This window comes from Moschus berezovskii, chromosome 18, assembly GCF_049115385.1.
Source record: "Moschus berezovskii isolate FMDL1 chromosome 18, NW_MosBer_1.0, whole genome shotgun sequence".
NCBI classification, from domain to species: domain Eukaryota; kingdom Metazoa; phylum Chordata; class Mammalia; order Artiodactyla; family Moschidae; genus Moschus; species Moschus berezovskii.
In genome coordinates, this window is record NC_142477.1 from 76,627,961 (window position 1) to 76,655,914 (window position 27,954).

At 40.6% G+C, this 27,954-nt stretch overlaps 1 long non-coding RNA gene across 1 annotated transcript in view; it reads left to right on the forward strand.

Annotated features, from left to right (window-relative positions):
• Window positions 1–27,390, forward strand: part of LOC148775022 (uncharacterized) — a 79,537-nt gene extending 52,147 nt beyond the window's left edge. Inside the window, exon 4 of the long non-coding RNA XR_016035218.1 lies at window positions 27,334–27,390. This is a non-coding gene — a long non-coding RNA (uncharacterized LOC148775022). The remainder of the gene's footprint in view (window positions 1–27,333) is intronic.
• The last annotated feature ends 564 nt before the right edge of the window (window positions 27,391–27,954 follow it).

The window sequence follows — 27,954 nt, forward strand, 5'->3', positions numbered from 1 at the left end:
TGTTGGCCCCCATCCTTCATGTCTCACTTCTTGAGCCAATGAAATAATCATTGTCCTTTCAGCACAGAACACAGAGCTTAGTAAGACAGGAAAAGAAATCTCCCAGCTATAGTGCTGGGACCATCAGTCCATGGGAGCTTTGAACCCCGATACGTTTCATCCTCTTACCAGGTCATTTATCTTTGAAGGTGGTGACATACTAGGGTGAGAGATGACCTAATGATGGGGGACATCTTCACAAGTTATCATTTGAAGAAGTGGTTTTTGAAGAATAAGGAGAAGATGTGGGAGGGGGGTCTAACAGTGAACTCTTCAACTGCTAAATCTTTTGGGATTCAACACTGTTTCAAAATATATTTGCCTAAAATTCTTGAGGGATTCGTTTAAAGGAGAGGAGCAAGAGGAAAAGAGAGGGGTTTGAATCTGAGGAGAGAATATTTGTTGCTTTTTTTCCTCATGATCTGAGCTTATTTGAACAGTTTTTGTCCTGCCAAGTGACTTAGTTTGAGGGATCTTCCCCTTGTTTTGAATAGTGATGGGAGTGTAGAACACATTTTCCCCTGAAAATGCCCCTGCTGTTACTTTGAGCTATATCAAAGCACACTCCATGCATAATTCTTTGCATTTATTTCCTCTTTTATGGCAACTCATTCCAGATGAATGCAACAACCTGAGCGGTACTGACAATGGAAGTAATAAACTTATTTAAAATGGATTTTACTTTACCTTATAACAAAATATCTGTGTAACTGTAGCTTGCTGAGTAGAATGTAAAGCTTTTTACAAATGAAGGCTCTAATGAGATACTGATACGTTTTGAAAATTGGCCCAGGAGATTGTTAGAAGAACTTGGCAGCCTTACAACCTTATGGTATAGACAAACTTCTGCATGGAATAACACAGTTCATATACACCTTAATGGGAACCTCCTGGCTCTGACTCATAGCAAGACATGAAGCCAAACACTGTAGTCTGTAGTGCTTGTTCAAGTTCCTGGATGTAAATCTGGAGTCATATTTACTTTGTAATTATTTTCTGAAGTGAATGATATCAGGGTGGCCAGGATTTCAGGTAAGAAACACTAATGGATAGTTAGGAGACAGTTAACTTTCAAAAAAATCAATGTCAAAGTTACTTGGAAGGTAAGCCAGAAGAGACTATTTTCAAACAAAAAAACAAATAGGTAAGAGCCCACAGAAAGAAAGCCAGTGGAGGAATTTAGCTTTATTTAGAAGTCATCCAAACAAGTATGTGAAGAGAAATAAAGCTAGGTTCTAGACAAGGAAAAAATAATTAAGGGAGCTAAATCTTAGCCTGTACCTGAATCATAAGGGTATCTTAAAGAATTTCAAAATTACAGTCAATTAATTAAATAAAAATATCAAACCAACTGTTACTGTTATTATCATTTGGGTTAGACAGCTGATTGATTGACTAGTTATTTTGCTATCTTATGAAATGAAATTGAGAATCAGTATAATATTAGTCATATCTGTATAACATGATTAAATTACTTCAGGACAATCAAATTAATATGTTTTTCTATCCCCAGAACTGATTGTTTTAAAGGTAATTTGATCCACAGTGATGCAGCAAAACCTGCTTTTGAGATGGGCTTCCAAGGCTGGTTCAACTATAATTATTTTAGTTGTGAAAACAGTCTCAGTCTCCATGACCTAAGCAATACAGGTGTTGGGGCAATTCTCCAAGTACTCTAATTCAGCAAAAACATTGGCTCTTCTGGAAATTACCTGGGTCATTTGACATGTGTTTTGCTTGAGCTCATTCAATAATTTTCCCAATTGTCTACTTTGGTTTTGCCAGAGAGAGACAATCTTATGATGTCTGGACACACATATAAGCTGGAGATGGAGAATTTTCTTTGCTATTGGGCTTAAAGGATTTTTCTGAGTTAGCAAGTGCAGTCTCATCTAAAATTAGGGGAAAATTGTGGGTCTAGGTCTGTGCACTGGAAATGTGTGGCGTGAAATAACAGAGATCTGTAGATGTTCCAGGTTAGGAGCCGGAATGCCACAACACTTAGCTTTACGATCAGACTTACAGATACAGGATTTTCCATACCAGTGTTCCTCAAAATTTTTGTTAATCATTCTTTCCAATAATCAGGATTCTGCTAACCTAGAAAAAGTGTGTATTCTAAAGAAAGAAATTTGTACGATTATAGTAGGAAATTACAAACTTAAAATGCTAGGACAAGATGTCATTTAAATGCCTGAGTGTGAGATGATACGGAGTGGTGGAGACTGGCAAGCTGGAACATTCATGCTCCTTCTAAAGGTGGCATCCATTACTCAACTTCAGCCAGTGTGTACAGTGTGTAAACATGGTCCCAGACTTGCCAGATCTTCCATTTTTCAACAAAAGTCAGGAACCTAGATCTTTATATTAAATTCCCCAATGTTTATATGTTAGCAACCTCTTGGACTTCTTTGGACCCAGTTAATAACACCTCCTCTCATCTCCTCTTGATTTCATTACCAATAGAGAAATGACACAGAATTAAGACAGCTGCAAATCAGGATGTCAACATTATTACTGACAAAGTTGATGGAAGAATAAGGCTGAAATGTATTTTCTAATTACCACTCTTCTCAGAAGAAACCTTGGGTATGCAGAAGTGTTTTGTCAGGGGAGAAAGGATGAAAAAAAGAGGAATGATAGTGCTCTCAGATTGTTAATAGAGTAACTCTATCCAATTAAGAAATAAGGACTGATGAATGTCAGACCTAAACTTCTACTCGTCAGAGAACTAGAATGGAAGTCCCCACTGCTGTCCCTGTCACATGCACATTAAGATATAAGGTATAAAGAAGGCCAGGGAAGGAAAGTCCTACCATCTGCTGTGCTGTGCTTAATTGCTCAGGTGTCCAACTCTTTGCAACCCGAAGAGCTGTAAGCCCACCAGGCTGCTCTGTCCATGGGATTCTCCAGGCAATAATACGGGAGTGGGTTGCCATGCCCTCCTCCAGGGGATCTTCCCAACCCAGGGAAGTCCATAGAAACGACTCATTCATTTTATAAAATGTTGTGCAAGGCAAACACAACTTTACTCAGCCTGCAGACACCCAGTTTGCAAGCTCTGGTCTGCACTTACTCTGTTTTTAAATTTGTCAGTTAATTGTACCTTTTAGGACTAAAAATTTGCAGCAATATTACTGTAGGCATAAGTATTAAAAATAAAATTTTCTCTACTTTTACAGAAATTCAGCATATCAGTTAGGATACTTTTTGATGGTTTTATGCAATTTAATAGTTGTGTCTTCTTCCATAGATTAGATTTTCCTGAAAATGTGTGTTGGTAAATAAATTTCAGTTGCTGTCCAGTCCTGTACTCCTTTCAGGCTTCCCAGGTGGTGCTAGTGGTAAAGAACCAGCCTGCCAGTGTAGAAGGCGTGAGATGTGGGTTGGATCCCTGGGTCTGGAAGATCCCCTGGAGGACGGCATGGCAGCCCACTGCAGTATTCTTGCCTGAAGAATCCCATGGACAGAGGAATCTAGCGGGCTACAGTCTATAGGGTCACAGAGTCAGACACAGCTGAAGTGACTTGGCAGACATGCAGGCACACCTGTACTCTTTTTATCTATGTGACCCCACAAAGAAAGGCAGTATTTAAGGTTCACAGCCCCAGTTCTGACTTCACATTTCTCTTTCACTTACGCTTTAGTTTCATATCTGCTCAAACTGTTACTTACTTTCAATTTCTGTCCTTGCCTCATCCTTCTGTTGATATTTTAACATCTGAGGTTGTTTGCCTGGTGACTGTTTTGACTTCTCTAGGATTCTGGTTCCTTCTCCCCTACCCATTTCCAGCCATGCTCCCTCAAGTTGCTTTGAGTAAACACTCCTCTAGTTCCAGCACCAGAGATCCCCCACACTGTGTGGTTCTCCCATTAGGCTTGCTTCAGACCCTTCAACAGGAAATAGCATTCATAGTTTTTCCATTCTTGGTGGTTCTGGAAATGTTTATTAAATACATTTTGCAATGAGTGGACCATTGGCTGGGCAATGATATTTGTCATAACAGGATTGGTCTTGTTCTAATGGTTTGGCATTGTAAATGGGTTTCTAATTCAGCAGAGAAAGAAAACAAAGTCATCCTTGATGAAAATATCTTAAGAAAAAATATTTCCTCTCTGATGTGACTGAATCTCAAGAAGTATTTTTAAAATATAGCTTCATTTTTGTAAAATTCCCTTCTTAGAATCATAACTGACTAAAAATATTTTTAATTTCATTGTAGCAATGGTCTGGGTGTTTTGGATATGTAGACCTAATTTACTGCTTACACTTTAGTGTGTTTTTTATTATTCAATAACTTTTTTTTTTAGGCAAAAAAAACACACTTTAGTGTGTTTTTTATTATTCAATAACTTTTTTTTTTTTAGACATCCACATATCAAAATGATGACCCTTTCCTTGCATAGTATTGTGGAAATTTCCTCCTCTGGAGCTTTCTCCCACCCATGTTCAAGAGAGGTTTGGGGGTCAGAGTGCTTTGAAGTGGGTACTAAACAGGATACAGGAATCCATGCCTGGTATTGTTCCTTTTTGTTCTAAGATGACCCTACTGGATAGATTTGCTTTCTATCTGTGGGGGAATGGGGGGAAATCTTAGCTCTGGCTTCTCAACCTGTTCAGCTATGGGCCTTGAACCTCTGCTCCTGCCAGCACAATCCAGTAGGGAAGTTAGTCTGTACCAAGGCAGGCAAAAGGCCAGAAGACTTGGCCCTGTTAGCCATGATCTATGCATGATCAGGCTGGAAGCCACAGGTTCTAACTAGGGTGAACCCTAGGCATGCAACATCCATAAAATCTTGGCTACCCCATGACTTCCATTTATTGAGTGCTTGCAATGACTTTGTAACTGTACTGTTTTTCATATATTACTTCTTTTAATTTAATCCTTGCAATATTCACAAGATAGGGATCCTCATGGATGAAGCAACTCAGGCTCAGAGTTGTTAAAAACATGCACAAGGTCACATAGCTAGTTAGTAGCAGAGCTACGATTTTAAGCTGGGTATCTGACCCATTGCTCGTCAAACATGGCCCATTGGTCTGTCACTGCTGTTTTGCTTTTACCTAGGCATTCTGTTCCGCATTCCAGTTCTCCATCTGGCTGGGAACCATGGCGTTTCCCCCAGCTTTTAATAAACTCTACCCAGGTAGATATAAAGCTGCTATGCACAGGGTGTTCGAATGTATCTTTTACCCTGAACTCTCAGAGACTTAGTTTGCTAGAATTGTCATAACGAAATACCATAGACTGGGCAACTTAAAAAACAGAACTTTATTTTTCTCCTGGTTCTGGAGACTAGAAGCCCAGGATCAAGGTGTTGCAGGTTTGGTTTCTTCTGAGGCCTCTCTCTCCACTTTGCAGATGGCCGTCTTCTTGCTGTGTCCTCTCACTTCGTCCTCTTTCTCTGTGTGTGTGTCCTTGGTGTCTGTTTGTCCTGATCTCTCCTAATTAGGACACTGATCAGATTGGACTCAAGCCCACTCTAACAGCTTTATTTTAACTTAATAACTGTTTTATAGGTCCTATCTCCAAATACAGTCCTTTTCTGAAGTACTGGAGGTTAGTGCTTCAATACATAAATTTAGAGGGTGACACAATTCAGCCTATAACAGGTATCAAGAGCTATCACCCCTGTCCCTGCTAGAACACACAGCCATAGGAGGCGACCCCTGAGAGTTGTCAAGCCAACTGGAAATTGAAACCATAGTTTTTGTACTCCATTGCTCCATATCCTGATTTCTGCCCATTCCTCACTGGCCATTCCACAGAGAGAGAGAGAGAGAGACTGACTTCAGAACACCTGTTTCTGTGCCCATGACTGAAAAGACTGGTGTTTAAGGCCATTCTCTTAATATGGAAATTTCTCCTTGGGCTCTAATCTTATTGAAGATTAAATACATGTATATCTTTATTTGAGGGTCTTTATATTCATCTTAAGGCCACTTTTTCATTGTTACATCATAAAATGACCCTCATCTCTCAAGTAGACACCTTTATAGGTGATGAGCATTGAAAGTATCTTTTTGGGAGGTCCTAGCAGTAGAATCGGAGAAGGCAATGGTAAACCACTCCAGTACTCTTGCCTAGAAAATCGCATGGACAGAGGAGCCTGGTAGGCTGCAGTCCATGGGGTCGCTACTAGTCGGACACGACTGAGCGACTTCACTTTCACTTTTCACTTTCACACATTGGAGAAGGAAATGGCAACCCACTCCAGTGTTCTTGCCTGGAGAATCCCAGGGGCGGCAGAGCCTGATCAGCTGCCATCTGTGGGGTCGCACAGAGTCGGACATGACTGAAGCGACTTAGCAGCAGCAGCAGCAGTAGAATATAGTAGTTATGTATGCAAGCTCTGGGTTCTGATTGCCTGGCTTAGTATCTGAGCTCCATCTTTCCTTCATTATGTCATATTTTCCATATGTAAAGGGGAAAAATAATAGCATTCACTTACTGGATTTTTTGTTAGAATTAAATGAGTTAAACATAGAATGAAGTTTCAATAATGTCTGGCCTACATTAAGTACTCACACATTTTAGATCTAAATTTTATTATTAGTGTGTGAATTTATAGAAGTATCTTTATCCTCTAGTGTTATTTTATCCTGGGTAATGTTTATGAAATGCACATTTGTGTATCATTTATGGCATTTTTTAAGTCTACAAAAGATAAAAATTCAACCCAAATTGTCTTACACATGGCAAATAATTTATTGGCTCTTGTAAATCAAGTAATTCAAAGACATACCAGCTTCAGATATGACTTGAGCCAAGACTCAAAAGTTGTCTCCAGAATTTTCTTTTTCTCTACACATTTCTCAGCTGTGTTGCCTTGTGTCATCTCCATTCTTGCTGGCTCTCTTTTCCTGCTTGAACGGTGACTGTTGTCAGCTCTTGGAGCTGCATGCTTCTGTGTTGAAATTGAGCAGAAAAGAAGTGAGCATCTTTATCCTAGCATTTCCAAGGAATAGTCAGGGGTCAACTCTGATTGGACTGGGTAAGCCCATGTGCTCATCTTTGATTGGACTACTGATGCCATCAGGATGCAGGACTTTGGCCAGGTCTGGGTCATTCAACCCATTCTTGAGTTAAAGTTAGAGTCAATTTCATGAGAAGCGCATAAGTTGAAAGTGGAGGAAATTAGGATATAGCTACTAGACGCTTACTCCTTGGAAGGAAAGTTATGACCAACCTTGATAGTATATTAAAAAGCAGAGACATTACTTTGCCAACAAAGGTCCGTCTAGTCAAGGCTACAGTTTTTCCCGTGGTCTTGTATGGATGTGAGAGTTGGACTGTGAAGAAAGCTGATCGCTGAAGAGTTGATGCTTTTGAACTGTGGTGTTGGAGAAGACTCTTGGGAGTCCCTTGTACTGCAAGGAGATCCAACCAGTCCATTCTAAAGGAGATCAATCCTGGGTGTTCATTGGAAGGACTGATGCTAAAGCTGAAACTCCAATACTCTGGCCACCTCATGCAACGTGTTGACTCACTGGAAAAGACTCTGATGCTGGGAAAGGTTGGGGGCTGGAGGAGAAGGGGACGACAGAGAATGAGATGTCTGGATGGCATCACCGACTCTGTGGACATGAGTTTGAGTGAACTCCGGGAGTTGTTGATGGACAGGGAGGCCTGGCGTGCTGTGATTCATGGGGTCGCGGAGAGTTGGACACGACTGAGCGACTGAACTGAACTGAACTAGAAAAAAGATACAAATATTATAGACAGCACAATAGTGAATGCTTTTAAATGTATTTGGAGGATTTTGAGTATAACTATGAGGACTCTGAGGTTGTTGGTATTTCTCCCAGCAATATTTATTCCAGTTCGTGATTCGACAAACCTCAGAAATATCATCAACCTCAGATATGCGGATGATACCACTCTAATGACAAAATGAGGAACTAAAGAGCCTCTTGATGAGGGTGAAAGAGGAGAGTGAAAAAGCTGGCTTAAAACTCAGCATTCAAAAAACGAAGATCCTGACATCTGGTCCCATCACTTCATGGCAAATAGAAGGGGAAAAAGTGGAAACAGTGACAGATTTTATATTCTTGGGCTCCAAAGTCACTGCAGATGCTGACTGCAGCCATGAAATTAAAAGACACTTGCTCCTTGGAAGAAAAGTTATGACCAACCTAGACAGCATATTAAAAAGCAGAGACATCACTTTGCTGACAAAGGTCCAATTAGTCAAAGCTATGGTTTTTCCAGTAGTCATGGATGGATGTGAGAGTTGGACCGGAAAGAAGGCTAAGCACCAAAGGGTTGATGTTTTTGAACTATGGAGTTAGAGAAGAGTCCCTTGGACAGCAAGGAAAGCAAACCAGTCAATCCTAAAAGAAATCAGTCCTGAATATTCATTGGAAGGACTTATGCTGAAGCTGAAGCTCCAGTACTTTGACCACCTGATGAGAAGAGCCAACTCATTGGGAAAGACCCTGATGCTGTGGAAGATTGAGGGCAGGAGGAGAACAGGGTTACAGAGGATGAGATGGTTGAATGGCATCACTGACTCAATGGACTGGTTTGAGCAAACTCCAGGAGATAGTGAAGTACAGGAAGGCTGGTGTGTTACAGTCCATGGGGCCACAAAGAGTTGGACATGATTTAGTGACTTGACAACATTGAGGACTCTAGTACATACCTAAATTAAGACCAAGCTCATTATGTTGGATGACTAATTATGTCTAGCATTATATAAAAGACAACACTAGTGTTAATTAGAGAGAATTTCCTACATGAGTCAAGTCTATGTGTCTGTGTGTTAAAATACATAATGCTAAGGCATAAAAATTTTTCACATTTTGTTTTCTAAAAATGGAGAAGGGGTTTTTGACTCCTCTTTTTCATTATAGCCACTTCCCTCCACCTGCAAAAAGGGACCACTTTGAGTGGATCACTACATGATTTAAGAATTCATCTTTTCTCCTTTGGGGTGATATTCTGGCCTGGTCCCACTACACTGGGGGAAAATCTAGCCATCTCTCTTTCGATGCTTCTTCATCACCAGATCCTAAGAATTCCAGTTCAGGCTTAGGCACTGAAAACTTTGCAGAGATAAGCACTCAAATTTGCCAGGCTTTGTTGAGACAGAATAGCCTTTCTACTTGCTTCTAGTCCATTTAAACCTGTCTCACTTGGCTTCAGGAGCTCTCTATGGATTTGAGCCCAGCATGCTTGAATTCTACTTTGTCATTTGGGGTCAAAGCCCCTGTGTTTTGCTTCCTTTGTTTAATATATCCCTTGTAAACATTATAAAAGAAGTAGTGGTGTGCCCAAGGCGAGAATTCAGGTAGTGCTAGGGCGCCTGACTGAAATGCCATCATAATATCTTTATACCAATACATAACTGCACCTAATTGTACATTGCAAACAAAACTTTTGAGAACATTTAGATATAATATTATTGTCTCTGAATTCCAGAATTAAAGTTCCAAAGAATGAATAAAAGAGAAATCAAAGACTCATTATATGGCTCACATGCTTGAAGAATATAGATCAGTAGTCTGAGCTGGGCTGTCAAAACCCCTCGTTAAGAACAAAGGAATCTGGCTCAGAGAACCAAACTTGAGTAAAACATCTTAATGGAACCAACTGTTTACTAATATGATTTCCATGGGAGGAATCTGGCCCTAACTCAAAATTTTTTTAATACAAATTAATCTACTAAGGGTATTTGTTTTCTTAACCCAAAGCCTGAAAATCATTTTTGTGAAGTGCACCACTGTATACAGGGTGACTGTTTGTGCATTCCTCCTTGTTAGGAGGAAGAACGGAAAACATCAAATCTTGTCAAATGAAGCAAAGGGAAAAAATTAGTCTTTCATTTGTAGGAGAGAAAATAACACTATGGAGACTCAAATGCCTGCTTTGTATTACGAGGCAGTATCTAATTGAGCCCTCCTTCCAAAATCCAACTTCACAACTTATTTCTTAGAAATTCCCTCTAATTTAAACTGCTCAACAGTTTACCATCTGAGAATGTCCCCTTCTGAGCTGGAAGTACTAATGATCAAAAAGAAACATGTGAGATATAAAGATACTTAACTTCTCTCAAGCGAGTTCAGTGATTTAGAAGAGATTGATATGCCAGTTTTTCCTTATTTTAATGACCTTTCCCGCATGTGGCCTCCCTGATTCCCGTAATAACACTTTGTTTATACAGATAATTTTCTCTCCAGCAGGAGCTCTTACATGCTTTAATAACCTTTTCTCATAAATCAGCTCAGTACACTGAAGTTTGATGAGGTACAGGGGCTAGAAACGTTTCCCTCAAGACTGCCAACTGGGCCTCTGATTGCTCCACTGCCCCCTCCTGCACCTCCAAGTGGTCTGATATTATTGTAGGAACCCGGAGGTAGGACTTGACTAGGTGGGGAAGTCACCCCATAGTAGCCCAGGAGTGAGTGCAAACTCTGAAAAACAGCAGTGTTTGAGAAGTTCCCATGTGAAGGGACACTAAGAGTTGGATCCGATTTAGCGACTGAACAACAGCAGCATGTGAAGAAACAAAAATCTGAATTTTTAAAAAAGAATTTATTTTTATTGATTGATTGATTAATTTGGAGAAGGAAATGGCAACCCACTCCAGTATTCTTGCCTGGGAAATGCCATGGATAGAGCATCCTGGCTGGCTACAGACCATGGGATCGCAAAGAGTCCTGCACAACTGAATACACACACACACTTTTGTTTATTTATTTGCTTGTTTACTTATCATTTGTTTTGGCTGTGCTGGTCCTTTGTTGAGGCACTTAGGCCCAGTAGTTGCAATGCTCGGGCCTAGGTGCAGCATGTAGGATCTTAATTCCCTGATTAGGGATCAAACCCAGGCCCCCAGCATTGGGAGTGTGGAGTCTTATCTACTGGACTGCCAGGGAAGTCCCCCAGATCTGAATTTTTATCCAAATTGAGTGAGTCTTGGGTCAGAGATTCTAGGTTTGGACTTTCATTATCTCTAAGGAATTCCATACATTTTCCTGATCCAAGCCTTCATTTACTGGGTTGTCCAAAATGTTTGTTTGAGTTTTCCCATAACATGTTACAGAAAAATCAGAATGAACCTTTTGGCCAACACAATAGAAATGAAAAAAATATCTTCCCTGGATGATTTGGGCGAATTAGATGGTATCCATTTGGTAGCATGAGACAGAAATAGCACTCAAATTGGCACTGACACAAAAGAAAAATTAATGGATGATGCTGTTGAGATACCCAGAGAAGGACTTCAGGAATAATCTAATCGAGGGTATCAAATGATATTAAGGTGTTTTTTTTCTTTTTCTAACCTCTTGGCTTTGGTTCCCACTAGACGATCTCAGCCAGATTTTTTACACATAGTGAGAAAAATGGCAGTTAGTCCTAATCTTAATAACTTAGATCCAAAGGAATAGAGAAACCTCCTTTCTCTTGGCATGTCTATATCAAACTTCATAGTTTACATTGGGATTCACTCTCAGGGTTGTATATTCTCTGGGTTTGGACAAATGCATAATGACATGTACCCACCATTATAGTGTCACGCAGAATACTTTCACTGTCCTAAACATCTTCTGTACTCCACTACCTTGCCTCCACCTCTTGCATTGATATTTCACTGTCTCCATAGTTTTTCCTTTTCCAGCATATCATATAGTTGGAACCATAGACTGTGCAGCCTTTTCAAACTTCTTTCACTTAGTAAATGCATTGAAGGTTCCTCCATGTCTCTTCATGCTTGACAGCTCATTACTTTTTCACCCTGAATAGTATTGCATTGTCTGAATGTTCTACAGTTTATGCAACCATTCACCAACTAAGGGACATCTTGGTTGCTTCTTCAATTCAGTTCAGTTGCTCAGTCATGTCCGACTCTGCGACCCCATGGACTGCAGCACACCAGCCCTCCCTGTCCAGCACCAGCTCCTGGAGCTTACTCAAATTCATGTCCATTGAGTTGGTGATGTCATCCAACCTTGACTCCTCTGTCGTCCCCTTCTCCTCCTACTTTCAATCTTTCCCAGCATCAGAGTCTTTTCCAGGGTGTCAGTTCTTTCCATCAGGTGGCCAAAGTTTTAGAGTTTCAGCTTCAGTATTAGGCCTTCCAATGAATATTCAGGACTGATCTCCTTTAGGATGGACTGGTTTGATCTCCTTGCAGTCCAAGGGACTCTCAAGAGTCTTCTCCAACACCACAGTTCAAAAGCATCAATTCTTTAATGCTCAGCTTTCTTTATAGTCCAACTCTCACATCCATACATGACTACTGGAAAAACCATAGCTTTGACTAGATGGACTTTTGTTGGCAAAGTAATGTCTCTGCTTTTTAATATGCTGTCTAGGTTGGTCATAACTTTTCTTCCAAGGAGCAAGCGTCACCATCTGCAGTAATTTTGGAGTCCCAAAAAATAAAGTCAGCCAGTTTCCACTGTTTCCCCATCTATTTACCTTGAAGTTATGGGACCAGATGCCATGATCTTAGTTTTCTGAATGTTGAATCTTAAGCCACCGTTTTCACTCTCTTCTTTGACTTTCATCCAGAGGCTCTTTAGTTCTTCTTCGCTTTCTGCCATAAGGGTGTTGTCATCTGCATATCTCAGGTGTTTGATGTTTCTCCCAGCAGTCTTATTTCCAGCTTGTGCTTCATCCAGTCCAGCATTTCTCATGATGTACTCTGCATATAAGTTAAATAAGCAGGGTGACAATATACAGCCTTGATGTACTCCTTTCCCTATTTGGAAACAGTCTGTTGTTCCATGTCCAGTTCTAACTGTTGCTTCCTGACCTGCATACAGATTTCTCAGGAAGCAGGTAAGGTGGTCTGGTATTCCCATCTCTCTAAGAATTTTCCAGTTTGTTGTGATCCACACAGTCAAAGGCTTTGGTGTAGTCAATGAAGCAGAAATAGATGTTTTTCTGGAACTCTCTTGCTTTTTCGAAGATCCAGTGGATGTTGGCAATTTGATCTCTGGTTCGTCTGCCTTTTCTAAATCCAGCTTGAACATCTGGAAGTTTGTGGTTCACGTACTGTTGACACCTGGCTTGGAGAATTTTGAGCTTTACTTTCCTAGTGTGTGAGATGAGTGCAATTGTGCAGTTATCTGAATATTCTATGGTGTTGCCTTTCTTTGGGATTGGAATGAAAACTGACCTTTTCCAGTCCTGTGGCCACTGCTGAGTTTTCCAAATTTGTTGGCGTATTGAGTGTAGCACTTTACCAGCATCATTTTTTAGATTTGAAATAGCTCAGCTGGAATTCTATCACCTCTACTAGTAATGCTTCCTAAGGCCCACTTGACTTCGCATTCCAGGAATCTGGAGCTCTAGGTGAGTGATCACACCATCGTGGTTATCCAGGTCATTAAGACTTTTTTTGTATAGTTCTGTGTATTCCTGCCACATCTTCTTAATATCTTCTGCTTCTGTTAAGTCCATACCATTTATGTCCTTTATTGGGCCCATCTTTGCATGAAATGTTCCATTGGTATTTCTAATTTTCTTGAAGAGATCTCTAGTCTTTCCCATTCTATTGTTTTCCTCTATTTCTTTGCAGTGATCACTGAGGGAGGCTTTCTTATCTCTCCTTGCTGTTCTTTGGAACTCTGCATTCAAATGGGTAATATTTTTCCTTTTCTCCTTTGCTTTTTGTTTCTCTTCTTTTCTCAGCTATTTGTAAGGCCTCCTCAGACAACCATTTTGCTTTTTTGCATTTCTTTTTCTTGAGGATAATCTTGATCCCTGTCTCCTGTACAATGTCCTATCCTCAGGCACTCTGTCTCTCAGATCTAATCCCTTGAATCTATTTTTTACTTCCACTGTATAATCATAAGGAATTTGATTTAGGTCATACCTGAATGGTCTAGTGGTTTTACCTACTTTGTTCAATTTAAGTCTGAATTTGGCAATAAGGAGTTCATGATCTGAGCCACAGTCAGCTCCTGGTCTTGTTTTTGCTTACTGTATAGGGCTGAAAGACGAACTCCCCAGGTCAGTAGGTGCCCAATATGCTACTGAAGATCAGTGGAGAAATAACTCCAGGAAGAATGAAGGGATGGAGCCAAAGCAAAACAAATACCCAGTTGTGGATGTGACTGGAGATAGAAGCAGAGTCCAATGCTGTAAAGAGCAATATTGCATAGGAACCTGGAATGTTAGGTCCATGAATCAAGGCAAATTAGAAGTGGTCAAACAGGAGATGGCAAGAGTGAATATCAACATTTTAGGAATCAGCAAACTAAAATGGACTGGAATGGGTAAATTTAACTCAGATGACCATGATATCTACTACTGTGGGCAAGAATCCCTTAGAAGAAATGGAGTAGCCATCATGGTCAACAAAAGAGTCTGAAATGCAATATTTGGATGCAATCTCAAAAACGACAGAACAATCTCTGTTCGTTTCCAATACAAACCATTCAATATCACAGGAATCCAAATTTATTCCCCAGCCAGTAATGCTGAAGAAGCTGAAGTTGAATGGTTCTATGAAGACCTACAAGACCTTCTAGAACTAACACCCAAAAAGATGTCCTTTTCATTATAGGGGACTGGAATGCAAAAGTAGAAAGTCAAGAAACACCTGGAGTAAGAGGCAAATTTGGCCTTGAAGTACAGACTGAAGCAGGGTAAAGGCTAATAGAGTTTTGCCAAGAGAACACACTGGTCATAGCAGATGCCCTTTTCCAGCAACACAAAAGACTCTACACATGGTTTCTTCTAAGTTTTGACAGTTATAATAAAACTGCTGTAAATGTCTATGTGCAAGTATTTACATGGACTTAAGTTTTCAGCTCCTTTGGGTAAATACCAAGGAGTGCCAAAGGCATTTTTTTAACATGAGGAGATACCCAGAGGCTAGCTTTTCCTGTTGGTTAATTCAGTGGCTCAGGACTACAGTATCATGACTGTCCCACAAGCATTTTCTGCCCACTTGGTGAATTGATAATGTGAGCCATCATGACCATGGAATAGCTGTAATGATTCCAGAGGTCACAGGAAGAAATGAGGATATGCAGTGAGGAAAAGTAAGATGATTCCTCCTGCATACCTTTTATTAGGGAGTAAAATCTTCATAGAATCCCAGCAGATCCTGCTTAGTTCTTATGGACCAGAATTCAGTTCAGTTCAGTTCAGTCGCTCAGTCGTGTCCTACTCTTTGCGACCCCATGAATCACAGCACGCCAGGCCTCCCTGTCCATCAGCAACTCCCGGAGTTCACTCAAACTCATGTCCATCGAGTCGGTGATGCCATCCATCCATTTCATTCTCTGTCGTCCCCTTCTCCTCCTACCCCCAATCCTTCCCAGCATCAGAGTCTTTTCCAGTGAGTCAGCTTGTCCCATGAGGTGGCCAAAGTATTGGAGTTTCAGCTTTAGCATCAGTCCTTCCAATGAACACCCAGGATTGATCTCCCTTAGAATGGACTGGTTGGATCTCCTTGCAATACAAGGGATTCTCAAGAGTCTTCTCCAAAACCACAGTTCAAAAGCATCAATTTTTCGGCTATCAGCTTTCTTCACAGTCCAACTCTCACATCCACACATGACCACTGGAAAAACCATAGCCTTGACTAGACGGACCTTTGTTGGCAAAGTAATGTCTCTGCTTTTTAATATACTATCTAAGTTGGTCATAACTTTCCTTCCAAGGAGTAAGCATCTTTTAATTTCCTGACTGCAATCAGCATCCGCAGTGATTTTGGAGCCCAAAAAATAAAGTCTGACACTGTTTCCACTGTTTTTCCATCTATTTCCCATGAAGTGATGGGACCAGATGCCGTGATCTTTGTTTTCTGAATATTGAGCTTCAAGCCAACCATTTCACTCTCCTCTTTCACTTTCATCAAGAGGCTTTTGAGTTCCTCTTCACTTTCTGCCATAAGGGTGGTGTCATCTGCATTTAGAAAAGGCAGAGGCACCAGAGATCAAATTGCCAACATCCGCTGGATCATGGAGAAAGCAAGAGAGTTCCAGAAAAACATCTATTTCTGCTTCATTGACTATGCCAAAGCCTTTGACTGTGTGGATCACAATAAACTGTGGAAAAATCTGAAACAGATGGGAATACCAGACCACCTGACCTGCCTCTTGAGAAACCTGTATGCAGTTCAGGAAGCAACAGTTAGAACTGGACATGGAACAACAGACTGGTTCCAAATAGGAAAAGGAGTACGTCAAGGCTGTATATTGTCACCTTGCTTATTTAACTTATATGCAGAGTACATCATGAGGAACGCTGGGCTGGAAGAAGCACAAGCTGGAATCAAGATTGCCGGGAGAAATATCAATAACCTCAGATATGCAGATGGACCAGAATTAGGGCACACAAAAATGCTCTAGCTGGGAGAGAGGTTGAAAGTGAGCACCTGTTGTTTGTAACCTCTTACAGAAACAGCAGTCACTACCAGCTAACTTCACCTGACAGACCTCAGTCTGAGCCTGTTTCCTCCCTGTTAAGTAGGGATAATAACAAGTATTCTTGCAGAGGTCTTGCCACAGCTAAATGAGATAGGCGATAGAAGATGCCCAGCATGACGTGAGGCACTTACTACACATTCTCTAAAAGCAGGCTTGCCTTCCTGTTGTCTGGCTGGCTGTTTAAGGTGACTGCCTGCTCGACACAACAGGATGCTGCTCTTGGTTCACTGAGATGTATCTGGGACATCAGAACTCAAAAATCCTGCTCTAGCTCACAGAGATCCATTTACATGGCCCTTTTTTTGGAGCATTGTCAATGATGGTATATTATTTAGTCACAAAAACTGTGAGAATGTCATTTTCACCTTCTTCTGAATGTGGGGATTGAAGCACTGAGAATGAAAGACTGGGCACCCCGGTCTTCAAGGTGTTTATCAACATGGGTTGTAAGTCTGCAGCTGTGGGGACCATTCCTTCTTTGAGAATGAATCTGTACTCCCACAGAGATCTTTCCAGGAATAACATAGACACCCATTCTGTGGCAAAAAAGCTTCCTTGCTCAAGTCTCAACCAGTGAATTTTTCTTGACGGTTCCTGGAAGAAATGTTTCTGCAGACAGTTGCAAATGTACTTCTCTATAGCCCAAGAACATCATTATTTCCATCTCTGCCTTTTGAGGTCCACTCCCAGCCTTTTCCCTCCACTCGAAGGACCAGCTTTGAATCCCTTTTGCTTCTGGTTAATTCACTAGCATGTTGGAAGCGTTGAGGAGAAAAGGAGGCTGCTAGAACTGAGGCAATGCGTAATGCAGGATATATGCTGAGATACAGCCCAGAGCAGCCCCCAGGACAGGCTTCTCAGCTTGTTTGGAGGCCCATCTGAGGGTGTGGTGCTACAGCCTGGTGGGGGTATTGAGAGATGAAGAACTAGGGTAGCAGCCTTCTCTTCCCTTGATTTTGCCCCATGTGTGATGCACACATCCCTCCTGGAACGGGTTGTTAAGTTCACACGCTTCTTTACCCATAGTGTATCACAATGCAATGAATATTCAGATTGGTTAAGTGAGAGGTAAATTATCAATTTGCCTTGACTTCAAAGCATCACTCTGAAATTTGCAGGAGTTCCCTAAGGTACAGTTTCCTCTTCCTCCTTTCCCAAGATAGTGTAGCTTTGCCTTTTGGGAAATGTTGTCTTTCTCTTTCAACCACAGAAACTGTTGGAATGCAGCGTTTTCTCAAACCTGAGGAAAGGTATTAACATCCTGAAGAACTGTTTAGGTGCAGTCTCTGTATGTGTATGAGAGAGAGAGAGGGAGATGAGTTAGAGGGAAGGCAGTAAATATCTTTTCTAGGACAGTGAGAATTTCTCATTTATTTGCAAAAAGCTGAAGTCCTTAGAGTGAGCAGAAGCATGCTCTTGCTATTTTTTATGAAGCCCCCCAAGTGCCTCTCCACAGTTGGTGCTTAGAAGACTGCTGCACGTCTCTGGCTGTGCTTGGATGGGGACGAAGAGGGCAGGAGGTAGAGGGGCCCTAGTTCGTGAAAAGCTTCCCACGTCCACTCCGTGGAACTTGGAACCCAGCCAGCTGTCTACGGAATCTGCAGGAAGTGTTATCAGGAAGGAAGTTATTGACAGGTGAATATCTAACTGGTATTAAGACTGGTAATTGGTATTCTCCTTGTGCATGGCATGGTGGGATTATTGGGTGAGCTGTCATGCTCCTCTTTTCATTTGATTAAAATGCAAACAGCATCACCCAAGAAGTCAAAGGGATCTCAAAGCATTTTTATGAACAGTGGAGACAAAACAACAAATGCAAAGCATTTCCCATTCATAGAACTATATGTAAAAACTACTGGAAAAGCACTTAACCTCAACCTCTGACACTTAACAGGGTTAACTTTTCTGGTGGAATTATAGGATTGACTGCAGGGACTTCTTGTGCATGTTGGGGCAAGCTGGGATTGAGGAAGGATAGGAGCTGCTGCTGCTGCTGCTGCTGTTAAGTCACTTCAGTCGTGTCCGACTCTGTGTGACCCCATGGACTGAAGCCCACCAGGCTCCCCCATCCCTGGGATTCTCCAGGCAAGAACACTGGAGCTAGGTGTTCACTAATGACTGAGCTTTTTATTTTGTTTTGCAAATTGAAAGATCTTTTCTGTTGTTAAGACTTGATACATTTGTAGATGTATTTTTCTCTGTGTTGCATTTTAACCACAGAGTATTCACTCAGAAGAAACAGCTGATTTTGGAATTCTGGGCTTATGTGGCTCATTTTAAAGAGTCTGAATGGGGAGGGAGGTGGCAGGGGTTTCAAGATGGGGAACATATGTACAACTGGGGCAGATTCATGTCAATGTATGGCAAAACCAATACAATAATATAAAGTAATTAGCCTCCAATTAAAATAAATAAATTAAAAAAAATAAAGAGTTTGAAAAGAAAACCTGTGTCGGGGGTGGTGGAAAGAGTCTGTAAAGAATTGTTCTTCTTTACAAAATAATCATTTTTGGAGGGAAAGGTCAAATCTCAAATTTCTTTTAGTTCTTTTTCCAAGGAAGAAATTCAAAGTTGAACATGAATTCAAAATTTCTACGCTTTTAAATAGGTAATAAGTGCCAAAATTTTAATCTAATTGTTTCTCAGACTCAACAAACATGGGTCTCTGCACAGGAGATAAACTTTGATGCTCAATAGATGGAGGCAGGTGGGGTTGGGTGTGGGTGTTGATCAGGGTTCAGAAACTCTGATAGAGGGGAAAAGCTGTGCATTTCCCCTCTATCTGCCTCTGGCATCACTTCTCCTACCCTTTCCAACCTATTACAAAAGAATGCAGAGACCTTGCTGTGAAATTATGATGACACCAACCCCATTGACTTCTAAGAATTAAAATTGGCTTTTTTAAAGTGTTTAGCCTAAATATATGATACAATCACAAATGCTGTACTTTAGCCTAGAACAAATCCAAATTACTTTGCTATTAATGACAGATAAAAACCATTTTTTCATCTCTTTCTGCAACAAATAATATGTAGCCTAGTTCAGAACTACAGTGTATGAATAATCCCCAAGGTCAAAAATACTTCACCTCAAGTATTTGCTATTAAGAGCAATGCTCCATAAACATTTTTGCATTTGCCTGTGTCTTCTGGTACAAGTGTGTGATAGGTTGGTGCATCGACATAGAAGTAGTCCGTGCATTTGTTCAAGATTACAAAATAGCATCCAGTTGTTTTCCAAAGTGTTTATAATAATTTATACTACTACAAACAGTTCAGGTTGCTCCAAATTCTCACTGTTACTTGTATTATCAGAGCAATCAGCATTTGTCAAATAGCTGTTTAAATATTGAAGCAATAATATGGTGAAAAAAGTCACCAAAGATGACATCAGGTATATGTTTATATAAAGTTCATGAAAAAGACAATATGAAACAACATATTGTTTAGGAACACATACATAAAACATTTTCTATACAATGAATGATCAGTCTGTCTAAAACCTATAATGGATACTTTGGGGAGGCTTGTTCTTCCTACCCTATAGAGGCAACTAATATCACATTTGGGGGGGGGTCATCTTCCTCCTTTATGATTTGATACCTTTACCACACTTGATATGCTATAGACAATATACAGGTTGTATCCTTTGTTTTTAATCAACATAAATTGCATCATCTGTACACATTTTTCTGAAATTTCCTTTTCACAATTTTATTTTTGAAATCTAATGTTGATGCATGTAGGGATAGATAATGCATTACCATTGTAGCATAATAGGAATTCCACAATGTAAATATTCCATAATACAACTATACAATGTTTTATTTATCTGTTCCCCTACCAGTGGATATTTAGATATTTTTAATTTTTGACAATTATAAACAAGGCTGTAATGAACATCCTCGTAAAGGGTATTCTTAGCATGTTCTATATGCAGAGTACTTATATGCAGAATATATCATGTGACATGCTGAGCTGAATGAAGTACAAGGTGGAATCAAGATTGCCGGGAGAAATATCAATAACCTCAGATATGCAGATGACACCACCCTTATGGCAGAAAGCAAAGAGGAACTAAAGAGCCTTTTGATGAAAGAGAAAGAGGAGAGTGAAAAAGCTGGCTTAAAACTCAACATTCAAAAAACAAAGATCATGGCATCCAGTTCCATCACTTCATGGCAAATAAATGGGGAAACAATGGAAACAGTGATAGACTTTACTTCCTTGGGCTCCAGAATCACTTCAGATGGTGACTGCAGTCATGAAATTAAAAGACACTTGCTCCTTTGAAGAGAAATTATGGCCAACCTAGACAGCATATTAAAAAGCAGAGACATCACTTTGCCAACAAAGATCTGTATAGTCAAAACTATGTTTTTACAGTAGTCATGTATGGATGTGAGAGGTGGATCATAAAGAAAGCAGAGTGCCAAAAAATTGATGCTTTTGAACTGTGGCGTTGGAGAAGACTCTTGAGAGTCCCTTGGACTGCAAGGAGATCCAACAAGACAATCTTAAAGGAAATCAGTCCTGAATATTCGTTGGAAGGAAATCAGTCCTGAATATTCGTTGGACTCCAATACTTTGTCCACCTGATGCAAAGAACTGACTCATTGGAAAAGATCCTGATGCTGGGAAAGATTGAAGGTGGGAGGAGAAGGGGACAACAGAGGATGAGATGCTTGGATGGCATCACCGACTCAATGGACATGAGTTTGAGCAAGCTCTGGGAGTTGGTTGTGGACAGGGAAGCCTGGTATATACTGCAGTCCATGGGGTCGCAAAGAGTTGGACACGACTGAGTGACTGATCCGAACTGAACTAGCATGTTCTGCTGGTTAGACCTGTTACTTTCCAGGAGTACATGGGTCACTGTGGCATCAACTTTAACATCTTGGGCAATCAGCTACTTCTATGATCACACTGTAGTGTGCTGGGGCCAGCTTCTTTTATTTTGCAAAAGAAAGTTGTTAAAGTTTCAGGGATTTTGTGAGGCAGTTTTTAAAAAACGATCATTATAAAATGAAAAAAATTCTACAAATTTACAATAAAATAAAATTACCTTTTAATATAATAAATACTCAAAACTCATTCCTCCCTAATTATTTTACTGCACTTTCTGATTCTCAATGCTATTGAGATAATCTATGTTTATTATTTCTGTATGGTGGAAATACTGTATGATGGTGCCTGACTGTACATCTCCTCTCAACTTTACATTGTACTGTTAGCTTGAGATCAGCCACAAAGGGAATATTTGCACTATAGAAATCAGCAATGCTACAAAATCAAGGTATAATTTATTGTTTTGTTGCTTATATAGACCAAGAATTGGCAAACTCTTTCTGTGAAGACACAGATAATAAATGTTTAAGTCTTTGTTACTGCTGCTTCTCTTCTTCCTTCTCCCCTTTCTCCCTGTCCTCCACTTCATACCTTCCTCCTCCTCTTCTCCCTCCTCTTTCTTCTCTTCTCCCTCTTTCTCCTCCTCTTTCTTCCTTATAATCCTTTAAAAATGGGATGCGGGGGGAAGCAATGAGCTAATGAACTTATAAAAATAGGAGCCCATGGACTGTAGTTTGCTAACCCCTGTTCTAGTTGTAGAAAATGACAGAGAAAAGTCAGTAATGCAGGTTTAACTCGTGTGTTGTTTATGCAGTCTTTTTGCATTGTGAATAGCTGAAGGAAATTGATGAACTGTTCTTCCAGTGTTTGAAAACTATTATCTGATTTAACAGAGAAGTTACTCATCCTTTACAGACAAAGTTTTGACATATGTTCTTATTATTTATTTCAGTTTCATCTTGCTCATTAATGTAAGTGAAAATATCAAACAACATTCATCAGAGACTACACCTGTAAATCTCATTGTTAAACATTCATCAACACCACTGGATCACACGCATTGAATTATGAAGAAAAGAAACACTCACTCATCTAATTCAGATGCCTATTACACTTAATTTCATCTTCTCTCTTGCTTACACATATACACCCCACCCTATTCCTATAGTTGACACACTTTTTTTCTTATGTATGGTTTTCCAGTTTTCACTTAAAAGTATATTTAGATTATGAGTGTTATTAGTGTTATGAATCTTGTCCTCACCACTTTACATTTTGAACCCCACCGGTCTGTGCACTGCTCTCGGACAGGGACCCTGTTTCACTTATTCTCTCTGTGCTTCAGTGTTCTTGTCTGAGAAATAAGCTTAGTAATCACCACCTCGTAGTGACGCAGTGAGGATTAAATGAGGTAATATATGTAAAACACTTAAAGTGGTGCTTGACCTACTGTAATAAAAACTTAATAACTCTTAGCTCTGATAACTGTTGTTCATATTGGTGTTATTGGTTTTATTCTCATTATCCACAACATCATGGCAGCTTCAAACCCCAGAATAGTTCCCAGCCTATGGCGGGAACACTGCAAATGTAAAATTCATGAATGTGACCTCTTTTTAGAAATAAAAAAATTCAAACTATTAAATTTATTTCTAATGTATTTAGGACAAGATGCTAGATGCTATGATAATATTAAGATGTGTAAGGCATAAATGTAATTCCCTTCTTTAAAAAGTTGACAGTCTAATTGAGGAGACTCACCACCCTAAACAATACATGGAAAGTGCCAGTAAAATGGAACAGGTTGAGTCCCATGAGGATAAGAGGTCAGGGAATCCACTACTTTCTGCAATAATCAGGCAAGGCTTAGGGGTGAAGTGGGTCATGGACTGAGCTGTTTCAGAAGGGTAGAATTTCCTTTTTTGTGGGCTCCCTAATGCCACAAATTAATGTAGATCCTTTAAAAAAGAATATACCTGCCTCTGTTTTAAAAATCACTTTCTTCTGTCTATGAAATATCCTCAGTCTCTCTCCTATGTCTCTAAAGCATTTCACATCTGGAACAATAAAAGCAAACTCTTCTGTATGAACAGCTTTCTGCATCTTTGCAGACACGGACAGTATCCATACCTAAAAGCATTTGTAAATTCCTAACCACCAAAAACAGTATTCCCACATCCCATGAATCGCTGCAGCAAGCCACTGCAGGAACATTCCTCTTTTGTGTTAAAATTCTCAGACTCTGACAGGGCATCTGCTGTGAGAGGGCCTGACCTCCATCTTAATGGGGGTCTCATCATATGAAGCCATCCTATGGCGAACCAGGCTCCCTCTGACATGACCTCACCCAGCTGCAGGCCTTTTCTCTCCATGTCTGTTATGTTTCTGATCTACTAGGTGTTGTAGGGCTCTTATTATAAGCTTAGAAAGAGTCTGAAGAGGAAGCATGATGCCAAGAGTGATCTTGGAACATTTGTTAGCCTGCCAAAAAAGACTGCATGTTCTGCCATCTAGGATTCTAGTACTGCAAAGTCAAGCTGGTATCATGCAATATCTTTGTCTTTTCATATTAGCTTTTCTGAGGGGGTAATCAAATTCACTCTTTTCCCCTCTGAATTATAAGTCTTTCAAGAAATAGATATCCAAGTTATGTATCGGGCTCAAAACATCCAAATCATAATCGGTAAAAATGTAGAAGATGTGACCTGACAGTGTCTAGTGAGTGTTCTATTTTTTTACCCCCAAGTCTAGACCTTGGGATGAACTTGAAGTGAATCTGTCCAGCAGACACTCCACCAGCCAGTCACATGGATGGACACAGCCATACTCACATCCTGCTGAGGTCAGGGGACCAAAAGAGAAGCATGGAGAATGAGCCCAAGCAAACAGAGACTTCCAGTCGTTACCCTGCACCACAGCAATTGATAGACACTTGATGCTAGAGTCTGGTCACCTCATCAAGCAGATGAATCGCTTCTCACACAGGAGAACCAGGAGGAGGTAGAGAGGGCGGCAGAAGTCTCCCACCCCTCCCACAGCCCCTCATTCTAAGAAGCGGGTATTCCTATTTGAGGAGCAAGGTTTTGGAAAGAGGAACACGCCGAGGAATACCTCGCTCACCAAATAAACTGGAGATCAATCCCATGCAGCTACACAATACGGTGAATTGTCAGTGGCTTAGCGCTCTCTCTTCCCCCTCCCCTCCGTTTCCACCTCCCCTTTTTTCTTTCTTTTCACTGTCCTCCCCTTGCTTTATCATTTTCCCCCTTTCATTTTTCCTTTCAAGAAGTATTTATTGAGTGCTTAGTGTATGCTAGTGATAGAAAGATGAATAAGACCAATATAACCCTTACTTTCAAGGAACTTACATTCCGGCAAGCAAGACTGTTGAAATAATAAGTACTTAAGCAAATAGTAATTATGAGTCATAGCAAATGATATAAGGGAATCAGAATTTGATATAGAGAATAATGGGAGGCAGTTAGGCATTTATTTGGATCTCTTATTAGGTCTCTATGGAAAGGTGTTCTGAGACATGCATTTCAGCTGAGTCCTGCAGGGTAAGAAGACAACACAGGAGGAAAGGGTGCTGAAGACCTTTTCCTGTTGCTTTATAGGACTGGCCCCTGTGGAGCCCAGAGAAAGCCTGAACCAAAGAGCTGGCCTGTGGTTTTCCTCTCTGTAGTTGACAGTGGCTTCCTGGAGTGCTGTGTTGGCAAGGATTTTAAGATTCTTAAGGGCTCAGTAGTAAGGAGACCCATGGAAAACTGGTTGTATCTGTCATGGGAGTGGGAGGGGCCCCTGGGCCACATTTATTCCTATTCTAAAGGATTTTTCTTGTGATCTCATGTCTAGGACATGAGCTGGGAAGACTATGGGATGATTTACTTCCCCATTACTTCCCTTAAAATCAACTTACTCCACTCTAAGCCTTTCACAGCAGAAGTTTTGATAATTCATTCAGAAACCATATAGCCAGTGAGCTGTGGTGGAAGGTACCTGACCCCACCTTAATTTATATTTTTAAAATTATTCTGCAGCTCTCCTGTGTGTCACTTGCATCAGTCAAATTCCTAGAGAGAAGAAAGATGAGGAGTTGAACCCCCAATCCTGTTTTCCCATTTTAGAATTTTCTTGGAACTCTACCATACAGAAAATTAGATGGACTGTTTCTGTGAGGCTGGAAGATACTGAGAATTGATTTGGAGTTGCAGAACTACTACCTCTTAAATGAGATTTGTCTTGTTTAATAAATACTCACAAAACCTCAACTCACTTGGAATATATGCAAACCCACTCACAAGCCATTTGGATTTGTATTCCTTCAAGTATGATATGCCTACCAATGGTGGTATATGAGAAAATGTTAAGTGCTATTGGTATGTGAGAAAATGTTAAGTGCTATGCATGTGTGTGTGCTTAGTCACTGAGTCGTGTCCAGCTCTTTGTGACCCCATGGACTGAAGCCCACCAGGCAGGGTGGTATGAGGACTTTTTAATCATAATAATAGTTTTAATGTATAGTAGAGAAGCATTGGTTTATTATTTATAAAAGAGATCAAGTTACCTTTTTCAGTAAATCTATTTTGATAAGCCAGTTTGATTTTTAAATATTAAGGGGTTAATTGTATAAATGGTATATGAATATAGCAAAGGTATGTGATGATACATACACAAATAGTCAAACTTTGGGAAACACTGATTTAGAGTTTGTTATAGGTTCAGTTGTGTTCCCCTTTAATTTACGCTGAAGTCTTATCCCCTAGTACCTCAGAATGTGACCCTATTTGGAGATAGGGTCTTTTACTAAGTGTGGCTCCTAACCCAGTATGACTGATGTCTTTATAAAATGGGACCATTTGGACACAGAGATGTGCATGCATGGTGGGCAGATGATGTGAGGAGACATAGAAGACAGCCGTCTGCTAACAAGAAGAGAGGGAGGCCCGAAACGTCCTTCCCTCACAGCCCCCAGAAAAAGTAGCCTTACCCAGGTAATACCTTGAACGTCTAGCCTCCAGAACTACGAGATACTAAACTTGCATTGTTTAAGCCATACAGTCTATGGTACTTTGTTACAGTGGCCCTCACTAACTAATACAGAATTTGTTTCCATGCTGTTGTTGTTCTGTCCCTAATTCGTGTTTGACTCTTTCTGACTCCATGGACTGCAGCATGCTAGGCTCCTCTGTCCTCCACTATCTCTTGGAGTTGGCTCAAATTCATGTCCACTGAGCGGATGCTGCTGTCTGACCATCTTATCCTCTGTTACCCCTTCTCCTTTTGCCTTCAGTCTTTCCCAGCATTGTTGTTTTCATATGCCTGAAGCTAACTGCCTCCTGGACAGTTGTTGACATTTTAAAAATATGTGCTTCTACAGGGTAGAAACCTGTAAGTGCCTGTAATGCCCACTGGAAGGTGCAGAAGTGGGGTATCAAACTCTATTTTCACAGGTTTTGGTAAGTGTGAGGAAAAGGCAAGATATTTGTCAATATTCATGTCATTTAGTGGGAGCAGCACTGGTCTTAGTGTCCAAAGACCGGGGCTCCAGGTCTTATTCAGCCACAGACTGAGGGATTTGAAACAAGTTCCTTCACAGGTGGGATCCCATGGTCCGCATTCAGTTTTCCCATTTCCTCACTTCAAGACTCCATGTTTAGAAAGTATATGTCTCTAAAAGTTCCAAAATGTCAATCATCTCCACAGCTGGAGCCAAGGAGAGTCAGGGCAGGGCTCTTGGGACATGTGAAGAAGTTTGACTAGCTGTCTAGACAGACAACCTCAATGTGTAAACTTGACTGAACATCTGCTAATCATCTAAGATGCTCCTGATGCTGCGCCAGCCTGGAGGTGGTCACCTGGGTCCTGGCCACCAAAGTCTTTGTGTGATCATGGCAACTCAGGGGCTACAAGATAGTGAATTAATGTGAACAGTAAAGAGTTTGTATGTCGCCTACCTAGAATCCATTTCCTAAATGGTACTGGGAATTCAATCAGGGTACTAGCTCTGTTCTACCACAAATAATACTAAATTTTCCTTCTAATTGGCAGGAGTCCAGAACCAAAACCCCTCATCGCCAACTGTTTAGTCTGGATATAAGTGGATAAATTTTCTTCTCAAAAAGTAAGTTATCTAAATTGGAAAAAGCATTTCTTCTTTTAATCTTTATTCCAATAGAGGCCTTGTCTCCAGCCCCTCTCAACCAAGAAAATGCACTTATTCTAATATTAAAGTTTGTTTCCTAGGATGTGGTTGTTCTCTCTCCCTTGCATTTTGGGGAACTTGGAGTGAAAATAAAGGAATTTGAAAATCAATCAAATGGAATACAGTTACTCAAATCAAATCATATCAATCAGATAAGGGCAGTGTGCAGTATGCGTCCTTGCTGGCCCTGTCTTGGGCAATAAGAGTCAGACCGAGACCTCAGCTGGGTTAGCTTAGGGTAGCTTCCATCTCCTGTACAGTGATGATTCCTGAAGTAGCAAGGGAAATTCATTGCTGTCCCTCTGCTGTCTACTTAGCTTGCTTCAAATGAGGGGGAAAGTGATCTGGGGAGGATGAAGAGGGTACTAAGGCTTCTTCCAGTCTCTTCTCCAGTACCATAGTGTTGGCACCAATAGTAAATATTCTCTGAGACGCTGTGTTAGGCTTTGGGGACCCACCCATTAGCA